This window comes from Haematobia irritans, chromosome 3 (genome assembly GCF_050003625.1).
Source record: "Haematobia irritans isolate KBUSLIRL chromosome 3, ASM5000362v1, whole genome shotgun sequence".
Lineage (NCBI taxonomy): Eukaryota > Metazoa > Arthropoda > Insecta > Diptera > Muscidae > Haematobia > Haematobia irritans.
In genome coordinates this window covers 59280187-59293747 of record NC_134399.1, presented here as the reverse complement: position 1 = coordinate 59293747, position 13561 = coordinate 59280187, and positions in this window count along the sequence as shown.

The window sequence follows — 13561 nt, the reverse complement described above, 5'->3', positions numbered from 1 at the left end:
TTGCCAATGAAAATACTTACCCGGACGCGACTAGACACGGATGTGCGAAGTACCAGAAATTCACCCAATGATAAGACACTTTATCCAATATTACCATACCATGTGCGATGGGAGCGGTATATTAAGAGAAGAAATGAGATTTTTAATTTGGCATCAATTTCAGTGACCTCTAAAGTGAAGCGATCAACTTTAAGGCTTCGAAAATATTGGAAAGCTCGTAGGCTTTGTAAACGATTTTTAATTTCGGCTATCATAACTAATCCTAGTGATCGAAGGTACTACGCTCGCGTGTCATTTTTGGAATTCGAAGAATTTGGCTTGCTAGATACCGGTGCTAGCATAAGCTGCATTGGTTCGGATCTAGCCAAATACGATTTTGGAAAATTTCCAAACTATACAAAGTGTAAAGGGGTTGCTAAGACCGCCGATGGTAGTCCTTTGCAGGTCAATGGGTGGATTGATGTACACATGAATTTCAAAGGGGAAACATTACCCATTAAACTATTTATTATTCCCTCAATTTCCCAGAAGCTAATTTTAGGAATTGATTTCTTTCAAAAATTTAATTTGCTGGGAGATGTGGTTGGAACTATTGATATGATTGCCACTAGTGATATAAATCAACTGTCGGAATTTTCACAGTTGAGTCCTAACCCTACATCTCCTATACCTAACGAACAGAATAGTGACGATGACGTAGATTCATTTTATCCACTTACTAAGGACCAGAAGGATAAATTGCAGGCTATTATAAATCTATTTCCAAGCTTCGAAAAGCAGGGTTTGGGACGGACCCCATTGATTAAACATAAAATTGATGTGGGCGATTCATTACCTGTTAAACAACGTTTTTATCCTGTGTCTCCGGCGGTGGAGAAAGTCATGTTTACGGAAATAGATAGAATGTTGGCTCTTGGGGTCATAGAACCGTCGTCATCAGCTTGGAGCTCTCCAATGAGGCTGGTCATTAAGCCTGGCAAAGCGCGATTGTGCCTTGATGCGAGGAAATTGAATCAGGCAACCAAAAAGGATGCCTATCCACTTCCCTCAATCGAAGGTATCTTCGCGAGACTCCCTAGGGCAAATCTAATATCAAAATTAGATTTGAAAGATGCATACTGGCAGGTGGCTCTCGAGGATGATTCAAAACCCCTCACGGCTTTCACTGTTCCCGGACGCCCGCTATACCAATTCGTCGTAATGCCTTTCGGACTATTCAATGCCCCACAAACAATGTGTAGGCTTGTCGACGAAATAATACCATCTGATTTAAGGCATTGTGTATTCGGGTATTTAGACGATTTGGTTATAGTATCCGAGAACTTTGAAAGCCATGTGGACGTTTTGATCAGAATCGCATCGGAATTTCGTAGAGCCAACCTAACACTTAATATAGGTAAAAGTAAGTTTGCGGTCACTAGGGTGAATTACCTGGGATATGTGATTGGGGATGGGGGTATCACCACAGACCCCGAGAAAATTAGTTCAATTCTCAACTGGCCAGTCCCAAAAAATTTGAAGCAAGTTAGAGGATTTCTCGGGCTGGCCGGATGGTATCGACGATTTATTGGGAATTTTTCATCGGAGGTGTTCCCAATCACTGAGGTACTATCCACTAAAAAGAAATTCGTTTGGACTGCCGAGGCCCAAGCTGCATTTGACAGGATTAAAAGTTTATTGACAACGGCTCCAATTTTAATAAACCCTGACTTTTCAAAGAAATTTTTTGTTCACTGCGATGCCAGTGATTACGGAATAGGCGCTGTTCTGGTACAACTGGACAGTGACAACCAAGAACGTCCGATCGCATTCATGAGCAAAAAGCTGAATTCCGCTCAGCGGAATTACAGCGTAACTGAGCGTGAATGCTTGGCGGCGATAGAAGCCATTAAACGCTTCAGGTGCTACATCGAAATGCAGGAGTTCGAGGTTGTCACTGACCACTCCAGCTTGGTTTGGCTGATGAAACAGTCAAATCTAAGTGGGCGATTGGCCAGATGGGTTTTCCAGCTGCAATCATATAAATTCACAGTGAGCCACAGAAAAGGGAAGGACAATGTGGTACCAGACGCCCTATCCCGTATTCCTGAGCAGCAGTTCGATAGTGTAGAGTTAGTGGAACCCGAAGTTGATCTCGATTCTTCACATTTTGGAGATCCTGACTATGAGGAATTAAAGAAGAGCGTGGAGGAAAATTCTGAGAAATTTCCTGACATACGGGTTATCGACAAATACGTTTATATAAGGACAGACCACTATTCTGGGGACCCTTGTCAAGAAACGGTGGCGTGGAAACTTTGGATACCCGAAAAACTTCGAAATTCTGTAATATCCAGAGCGCATTGTTCACCTACATCCGCACACGGTGGCACCGCTAAAACTTTAGAAATTATTAGGAGAAATTTCTATTGGCCCGGTATAGTGCGAGTTATGTAACTATAATTTACTTTCCGAAATAAAACAATTATAGATTCTGTTCATAAACTTTATTTTTATATTCAACAACTGAACAGTTCTATGTATGACAATTGATTGACTGAAATATTTAACATAGGTTACATTTATATAAATTGTTCTGATGAAATCAACATTTACCGTTATTTCGAATACTTAAAATTAAAGAGATAGTTAAAGAGATTAAGAGAGTGATTAAGTAGAGAGAATTAGTTCGAAAGAGAGTATCGATTAAATAGAATTTACAAAGATTAAAACTAAAGGAGAAATGAATGAATAAAAGAAAAGGAGAAGGAGAGAATGTAAATATAAAATAATTTAGTTAACATTGATGTTAAGATAATATGTTATATTATCGTTACTTCTCCCCCGTTAAATTTAAGCAGTGGGGTTGTCATTTTTATTCATTTTGTTTTATTAAATTAAAACCAAAAGAGAGAAAAACAAAGAAATTCAAAAATTTTTTTTCTGTCCTATTCATTCTCTCGATCTTTACAATATGTATATACAAGACATATTTGTAATTCTTAAAATTAATAGTACATTAAATAATGATATATAATTGTAACATAATTCAATTTATTTCGGAAATATTTACATGGCCATTATATTTTGTGTTCCTTTTTATATTAACACCGTGAATATTATGTAATTTGCTAAATCTAAATTTGGGTTCTTCCTTATGCCTAACTGATTTATAATTCTTTATATAGCCTTCTTCCCTACTTTCGGAATACGATTCCCTACACAAATTTAGTTTTGTAATGTTTTTTTCCTTATTTTCTTGGATTCTTCTATGAATTTCCTTCTTATCGCAATTCCCAAATTCAACATTAAATGGTTTCTCCCTGGTAACTGAATGGAAGCTGTTATTGTAATACTCTATAGCCTTACTCATTTTTTCCTTTATTGTAAGAGATTTCTGTTCTATATATAATATTCTTATTTTCTCAGTTAAAGTGTTATGGAGCCTCTCAATATCAGCATTACCAGTGTGAGTATTTGACTTTACTAAGTGTAATTCAATACCTTCTTCCCTAAGGTAATCCTTTATATTAACACTTTTAAATTCATTGTCAGTTATCAGTTTTTCAAAAGTCCCTTTCTGAGATTTATAAAGTCTTAATTTCTCTATAATAGTTTGGTTATTTCTATCCTCCAAATAGAATGCCGTAGCAAATTTTGAAAATCGGTCAATAAAGGTCAAAAAGTTCGATTTAGAATTTGTGTATATATCCATGTGGATTATTTGTCGTATATCGGTTGGAGTTTCTGTTAAAATGAATTTAACTTTTATTGGTCTACGATCAAATTTAGATCTTTGGCAAACATCACAATTATTAATATATTTTTGAATCAAAGTCTTTAAATTTGGGAAGTGTATCAATCGCTTAAGCCCTTCGTAGTTCTCACTTATCCCTGTATGCCCGGTCTCATTACGATGATACTGGTGGATATACCTGTACACTTCATCCTCAGAAGACATGTCTTGAGCCCAATAAGAGCAGCGGAAAAATTTAATTTGTGAATGATCCTCAAATATATCTCTTATCTTTTCCTGAAGGATGAAGTAACGGCTATCCTCTACCTCCGAGTATATACCTACCTTTCCCTTTTTCACATTATCAGTAAGGATTTTTTCCAGCCCATTTCCTAAGTCATCCGAAGAAATATAAATTCTCGTGTTTCCATTTACAATCTCAATATCCTTCGTCTTTACCTCTGTCAAAATTATCTGTACCTTAAAACGATTCACCACTGTATCCAAGATACCAATGAAATCCTTTGGCCCTTCGGTCTGAGAATGTACTATAGCCAATTCGTCAACACTATTATTATATAGTGAGCTATTGGATCGGTGTAGAAGATTAATTTCTCCTGTTTCGCAATTTATTCTACTTAAAAAATCGGCAACATTATTCCGGCTACCCTTTATATAGTCTACAGTAAGGTTAAATTCGCTAAGTTTTATTAACCATCTATATAATCGAGGATTCAGTTCTCTGCCCTGTGATTTGATAAATAACCACTTAAGTGGCTGATGATCCGAAAGGACATCAAATTTAAATCCGTATAAGTACGGCCGAAAATAACTTGTAGCCCACACAATTGCCAAAAGTTCTTTTTCAGTAGCCGAGTAGTTTCTTTCGTGGCTGTTCAAAGTCCTACTGGCATAGCAAATAGGATGACCATTCTGCTGTAGAACAGCACCGATTGCCTCGGAGCTCGCATCTGTTGCCAATTGAAAAGGTTTCCCAAAATCCGGATACTTAAGTACCGGAGCTTGAGTAAGAATATTCTTGAGCTTTTCAAAAGCATTTATATAATTTGAATTATTAATGTCCAAACGAGCACCCTTTCTAAGATATATTATCATAGGATAAGCAATTCTAGAAAAATCCTTTATAAACTTCCTATAAAATCCTGCCATGCTCAAAAATGATTTTATACCCTTTACGGTAGAAGGAAGTTTCAACTGCAATATGGTGTTAATCTTAGACGGATTCGGCTTTACACCCTCTGTTGTTAAAAGGTGGCCTAGATATAGCGTCTCCTTTGCAAAAAATGTACATTTGTTAATTTGAATTTTAAGATTTGCCTCTCTAAGTTTTACAAAAATTTTCTTTATATTAACTACATGTTCCTGAAAACTAGTCGAAAATATCAAAATATCGTCCAAGTAAACTACGCAAATCTTATTTATAAATTCTCGAAGCACATAATTAATTAATCGTTGGAATGTTGCCGGGGCGTTCTTTAAGCCGAAAGGCATTCTAACAAATTCATAATGACCATATGGCGTAGAAAAAGCCGTTTTACATCTATCCCCTGGCCTCACTAAGATCTGGTGGAAACCCTTCGCTAGGTCGATTGTTGAGAAATATTGAGCACGTCCAAGTCTGTCAAGGATAGCCTCAATATTAGGAATAGGAAATTTATCATCCACTGTGATTTCATTTAATTTCCGATAATCTACCACAATCCGAAATTTCTTTTCCCCGGAGAAGTCGGTCTTTTTCGGAACGATCCACAACGGACTATTATATGGAGAATTGCTTTCCGTTATGATGCCGTGTTTAAGCATATCCTCTATCTGGTCATAAACCTCCTGTTCGTAAATATGTGGGTATCTATACATCTTGCAGTATATTGGCCTATCACTGACAGTCTTTATCTCGTGTTGTATAATATCTGTATTTCCTAAGGTCTGTCCCTCAATATATATCAAGTCCTTAAACGAATTTAGTAGTCGTTCCAATGCCGAGGATTCCTCCTTATTCAAACTCGAAAATAAATGTCTCATAATCTTCTCATCTATATTTAAATGTTCCAGCTGGTATACTTCATCCCCGGTGAAAGGACAAAATTGTATAAATGGTATACTTCTTCCATTAATTGTCAGAGTTTCATTTTCCATATTAATAACAGCACCCAAAGGTCGTAAAATATTCTGTCCTAGAATAGCATCAAAATTCCTTCCTGCAAAATTTGTCAACTTCCAGGACATTGTTGCATCCTCCCCAAACTCTATAGGTAACTCCGTTATAATCTCATGTGTAATTTTGGTCCTTCCATTTAAAGAGGAAAAATATATATGGTCCTTGAGAGGTATTCTTTCGTATGTTCCTAGCTTACCATCGTTTAACACTGAAGTCGTCGACCCAGTATCTATTAAAGATCTGATGTGATTATTGCCAATGGTGAGGTTAACTATTGGAAGTGTCTTTTTGAGGCTATTGTATGAAAATTTACATTTTCTTCTACCCCCTCTGGACAATGAACCATTGCATCAATATGGTCAATCTCCATCGCAGTACTGCTAGTCTGCCTAAAATTACCATGATTATTCCGAAATTGTTCTGAATTTCTAGGGCCCTGAAATTTATCAAATGAGACTCCTGTCTGGCCGAGTTCATTGGCATTAAAAATACGATTTTGTCCCGATGCCATGCCTAGATTTGTGTATGAATGATTATGGGGAATTCCGTTTCCCGGAAAATTTCCGCGAACATTTCCATTGTCACGGCTAATATTATTATTCTGAGCCCCAATCGAATGTCGAACATTACCTACAGGTTTGTTGCCATTATATTTTCTGTTAAAACCCAAATCTTTCCTTTGCGTATGGTTACCATATGTTTTGTCATTGTCTCTTATCAATCCCTGCTGTTCAAGCAAACTAAAAGCATCCCGTAATTTATTAATATTTTTATTAATGACTACGGAAGCTAAATTAACGTCAATATTATTTATAAAAGTTCTCAAAATTATCTTTTCTGCATTTTCTGGACTAAATTCAATTGGCCGTTCGAAATCATATTCATATTTCTCATTAATTTTACATAGTATTGATAATAAGTGAGTATAATAGCTTACAATATCGTAATTTTTTGCTCCAAAAGCTTCCTGGTATAGATGATGATATGATTCTTTCACGCCAAAATTACTTATTAACGCCTTTTTCGTTTCATTCCAATCTGGGTTTGGCCCAAGTGTTCTCAAAACATGTAGCGCATCGCCTTGAATTTTGTTTAATATGACTCGATTATATATGTAATTACAAAATCCTTGATCTGTTTTCACTAAATCCAGCACTGTATCGACTTCACGCAGAAATGAAGTTAGGGCAAACGAATCGTCCCCTTTAAATTCATGTATTCTTTGTGCATCCTTAAGTACCTCATTGAGGGAGATCGCAAATGAAGACTCCATTGTTCTTTTTCTCTCTTCTTTCAATTTTCTTTTTTTTTTAATTTGTATAAGAGATGTATTAGAACAAAGTTTCAGAAGAGTATATGATAGATAAATTTTTTAACTCTATTTCATCCTTTTATTTTTCTCTTTTTTGTTTGTTCACTTTGCCATTTTTATCGGCATATATTTATCTCCGCTATTTTTTTTAATTTTTTTATTGCGTCTATATTCTTTATGACCAAGTTTCAAAAATAATGATGTAATAAGGGAACGATACTTCACAACCAATTCATAGTTTCTTGTTTTTACTTCAATTTTAATTAGAACTTTGTAGGTAAGAAAAATTCAAATTTGGATTTTTTAACGTTTTAATTTGTCAATTTAAGTTCCACTTTTCTTTCTTGATCGTATTTCACATTGAACTTTTTTACAATAAAATTCTTTGCAGCCAAAAAGTGATTTGTTTACTTTTTTTAACACTAAAAAACGATTTTTCATAAACTTAAGTTTACTTTTTCTAGGTTCGATGTGTAGACTGCGCCAGTTATGTAACTATAATTTACTTTCCGAAATAAAACAATTATAGATTCTGTTCATAAACTTTATTTTTATATTCAACAACTGAACAGTTCTATGTATGACAATTGATTGACTGAAATATTTAACATAGGTTACATTTATATAAATTGTTCTGATGAAATCAACATTTACCGTTATTTCGAATACTTAAAATTAAAGAGATAGTTAAAGAGATTAAGAGAGTGATTAAGTAGAGAGAATTAGTTCGAAAGAGAGTATCGATTAAATAGAATTTACAAAGATTAAAACTAAAGGAGAAATGAATGAATAAAAGAAAAGGAGAAGGAGAGAATGTAAATATAAAATAATTTAGTTAACATTGATGTTAAGATAATATGTTATATTATCGTTACTTGCGCGATGTCAGGGATTTTATTCGTTTATGTGACACATGCAAGTTAATTAAAGCTCCCAACTTTATCATGAGACCACCAATGGGACGTCATGTGGCTTCTACACGCCCATTCCAAAGACTGTTTATCGATCTTCTTGGACCTTATCCGCGAAGTAAAAGCGGATATATAGGTCTTTTAATTGTGTTGGATCATTTAACAAAGTTCCATTGGCTTTGCCCATTACGGAAATTCACGTCCATTGCTATTCAGGAGTTTTTGGAGAAGCAAATATTTCACATTTATGGTGTGCCAGAAGTGATATTAAGTGATAATGGCAGTCAGTTTAAGGCACAGGAATTCAATGCTTTTCTCACAACGTATGGAGTGACACATATGTATACCGCTTACTATTCGCCTCAATCGAACGCCTCAGAGAGGGTAAATCGATCTTTGATATCCGGAATACGGGCATATTTAAAGAAAGATCACACTCTCTGGGACAAACATTTGAGTGCTATCAGCTGTGCATTACGAAATTCCCTACACCAGGCTATAGAGATGTCCCCATATAAGGCGGTGTTTGGATTTAACATGATAACACACGGGTCATCGTATAAATTATTAAATTCATTAGGGCTGCTAAATGAGCCAGCAATACAACTGTCAAGAGAAGATCATCTTCAAACATTGAGGCAAGATTTAAAACGACACATTAAGGATGCCTACGAAAAGAATAGAGACCAATATAATCTTCGTACAAGACTTGTTTCATTTCGGGTTGGCCAAGAGGTGTTTAGACGGAATTTCGCTCAAAGTTCCGCAGAGAAGAAATTTAATGCTAAATTGGCCCCCGCTTTTCTTAAAGCGAAAGTTCGAGAAAAAGTTGGCAACCATTATTATATCTTGGAGGAACCAGATGGTCGTATTATTGGCACCTTTCATGCCAAGGATATGAGGCCATGAACATCCTTTCTCCAACTAATTCTAGTACGCAACGCTATAGAATTATTTGGTTTTGTAATGGATGTCCATAGGGATAGACCAATCAATCATTAAATTGCTTAATACCCTTAAAAAATTTCCTTATAGATCTTGTTTCTTGGGTGTAATTTATATAATAATAATATTATAATTATTAAAGAATTAAAGAATTAAAACATTTAATTAAAATTAAATGACTTAATTAAAGAGGAAAACGATATCCTAAATGAGAAGTAAATCCTAAAAATTTCAAAATTTAAATTTAAAGTTTTCCTCTTAATTGCTTTATTTTCCGAAATATATAAAGGCTTATATAAAACAATAATCTACTGCGTGTGTATACGCCCCTAACATCTCTTGGCTCAATTGTGATGTTGCTTTTAGGCTCTAGTTTGCGGATCTGGCAGCTTTGCATAATAAATCCGAAATTTTGACAAAGCATACTTGTTTGGCAAAGTTGAATTTTCTTGGCTACACGAGTTTGATTGTACTTCCTTTTTTCACAATCCATCAAAGTGATAGCATCGGTTTTTCAAAGCGCAATTAAAAATAAAAGTAGCAAAATTTTGATCACGTTTTTGTGACTTAGTTAAAGATTAAATTACATTTCTTCGACGTACATTAAGAAGTCTAAATAAAGCCAGCTATTTTTAAAGAATTTCGTGAGAAATTAAATCCTTCGAGTTACACCACTGTCTTGCGCAATTATATCGCAAAATATCTATTTGACTTCGTTCAGGTAAATAACTTTTCTAAAAATTATTCCTGTTTTACATGGAACGATAACTAAGTGAAATTACTTCGACAGACTCATCAATTTCATCTGACTTCGAATAAACTTCTGTGTGAGGCGGGGGGCCCAGAAAACCACGCTCCTATTTACCACGTGTCCCGAGGCAATTCAGTTTGAGGCACGCTTATCTGGAAACTAGGGGAGCGTGGATAAGCTACAAGACTCCAATCGGTCGCCGGATTTCCATAAGTTTTATGAAAAGTGCGAGTCCAGCCCAAAGAAAAATTAGGGGAAATATTCAACCGACCATTTCCAGTTAGACGGTCTATATATTGAATGATGACCATGTGGATGAATAATTAATCCAAAATGTTTGCAAGAACCAATTAGTTTTCATAAACTAAGTCGTATTACGAGAAATATCATAAAAAGTTCACTGGGTGTAACTTAAAAAAATTTCTCCATATCTAAAATTTCACCATTTTTATAATTTCTCCATATTTAAGAATCCTAGAACCCTCCTACTTTCTCATATATTTTATTCACATCGTATATAAGTAATTCGAAGAATCCATCAAAGTAGGGGAAAAAGTAAAGAAAACAAAAAATTGTCGAAATAATGAGAGAATTAAGAAGAAGAACAATATTACAATAAATGAAGATCAACACTCGCTTTTGGTTGTAAATTCAGTCTTCGATTTTCTATACATAAGACAGTGTCATTCGCGCAAAAAAAAAAAATATGAAAAAGTAAAAACAATCAGAATTTGCGTAATAAATCTCGTATTGAATCTCAATTGAAAAAAAAAGTAAAAATGTTAACAAAAGTGAGTGGTGATTTTCCTAGTAGTATTAAAATTTTATACAAAAGTTAAAAATTAAAGAAAAAATATGTAAAATTTAACTTTTCTAAGATATGTAACATGCATACAAACACAGAAAAAGAATTAAAAGTAGAAAAAAATTAGAATAGTGTAAAATTGTTTAAAAATTGAAACCAAAACCAAATAGTTATTCAGGTTACATTAGTTGTATCACTAATGAGAAATCTTAAAAAGTAGAATAGGTGAACAAAAGTGGTAAATGAATTACAGCTATTGAAAAAAAAATTGTCATTATACTAATAACTCCACAGAAAAGAATCCAGCATCAACTTAACACCCCCGAACGGTTCCCGCTGTTGCAGAGGCCTCTTCATCAAAGTGGAATGCTTCGGTAAGTCGAGTGATTTTTTTTTATTCTCCTTTTCTTTGTTGATAAATGACTGTGATAAGAGATCCACCTACGCATTAGTATAAAGAGCGGAGAAATTAAGAGTACTAAATTTGCTCACTCTCTGTCTCTCATCAATTTCTTAGAGTAAGGGGAAATATAATTTCGATTTTTATTTATCGATTTTGTTCACTGTTCTATATTCGACTTTAATTTCTTTCTTTGTTATGAATATGCATGTAAACGGCATAGTGCATTTTTTTCTACAGCATAGGCTCTTTGAATTAAAACCACTGTTAAAAAGTTATAGGATAGTTAAAGAGAATTATCCAAATTACAAATTCCTATTTTTCTTAATTTGATCATTTTAATTTTATCTGCAATAACTAATTTTGAAACTTTATATGATAACTTATATATAAGGATTTTTTATATATTCTTTTTTTTAATGTCTTGAATAAATTAAATTAACAATGAATTACTAAATTCTAATTAAGAGTTTTCCTAAGGGTAGATGATAATGCGGAAGTAGTCTAGCGTGTTTTGGTTAGATTTGGGGTTCTTTGAAACAATGTAGCCACAGGAACCATGGTAGGGAGGGCACGGAGGCAAGGCACTCCAAATAACATCAAGGAGTCGCCGATCTACTAGGTTACCCGATTTTTCAAATAGCTTTTCCTAAATTTCACCTTTTTTAATTCATTTTTTGGGGCATTTCGATAATTCTTTTCCTGGTAACAATTACTACTCTAATTCATTAATTTTTTATTTTATCCCGTTTTCTGTTTTTTTTTTTTTATAAAAAGGGAGTCTTTATATTTATTATTGAAACGTCGAACTGACAATTTTGAGAATAGGACGCGAATCCCGCAACCGACTGCCCAAGCTAGCCTTCTGATGACTCCCGTAGTCCTATTCCCATTATTGATTTTGAAGGATAACTTGGTTTCCTAGAAGTGATATTTCTTTGGGAAATATTCAGAAATGCTGTATGGTGTTCGTTACATGTTTCGTTCGGAAATTAGCGTGATTTCAACAGACGGACGGACGGACATGCTTAGATCGACTCAGAATTTCACCACGACCCAGAATATATATACTTTATGGGGTCTTAGAGCAATATTTCGATGTGTTACAAACGGAATGACAAAGTTAATATACCCCCATCCTATGATGGAGGGCATAAAAAATAACGAAAAGATAATAAACAACATGGACCTGGACAAATAGCCAGAAAATTTTTGAGTTACTCTTTATTAAAGTATTTTTACATACTGTAAAATAGTCCTAAAAACCAACAAAAAAATGGTATGCGATGGTAAATGATAGTTGTTTTTCAAAATGTTAATTTGGAAAGAATTATTTTTTGTTTGCATGCATTTCATTGGAAATTTAATTTAATATAAATTTTTATACCCTGCTCCACACTGTGGAACAGGGTATTATAAGTTAGTGCATATGTTTGCAACAGCCAGAAGGAGACGAGATAGACACATGGTGTCTTTGGCAAAAATGCTCAGGGTGGGCTCTTGAGTCGATATAGCGATGTCCGTCTGTCCATCTGTCCGTGAACACATTTTTGTAATCAAAGTCTAGGTCGCAGTTTTAGTCCAATCGACTTCAAATTTGGCACAAGTATGTGTTTTGGCTCAGAATAGATCCCTATTGATTTTGGAAGAAATCGGTTCAGATTTAGATATAGCTCCCATATATATATTTCGCCCGATATGGACTTATATGGTCCCAGAAGCCAGAGTTTTACACTAATTTGCTTAAAATTTTGCACAAGAAGAACAATTAGTACTATAGTCAAGTGTGCCAAATTTTATTGAAATCGGTTCAGATTTAGATATAGCTCCCATATATATCTTTCGCCCGATATGGACTAATACGGTCCCAGAAGCCAGAGTTGAAATTTTGCACAGGGAGTAGAATTAGTATTGTAGCTATGCGTGCCAAATTTGGTTGAAATCAGTTCAGATTTAGATATAGCTCCCATATATAGCTTTCGGCAGATTTACACTCATATGACCACAGAGGCCAATTTTTTGCTCCGATTTAGTTGAAATTTTGCACAGGGAGTAGAATTAGCATTATAGCTATGCGTGCCAAATTTGGTTGAAATCGGTTCAGATTTAGATATATCTCCCATATATAGCTTTTGCCCGATTTACACTCATTTGACCACAGAGGCCAATTTTTAACTTCGATTTAGTTGAAATTTTGCACAGGGAGTATAATTAGCATTGTTGCTATGCGTGCCAAATTTGGTTGAAATCGGTTCAGATTTAGATATAGCTCCCATATGTATGTTTTTCTGATTGGTCTGAAGGGTCAAAATGACAACATTTTCCTTGTAAAATCGCCACTGCTTTGTCGAAAAGTTGTAAAAATGACTCTAATTTTCCTAAACTTCTAATACATATATATCGAGCGATAAATCATAAATAAACTTTTGCGAAGTTTCCACAAAACTGCTTCAGATTTAAAAGTTTCCCATATTTTTTTTTTTACTAACATTGTGTTCCACCCTAGTGCATTAGCCGACTTAAATTATGAGTCTATAGATTTT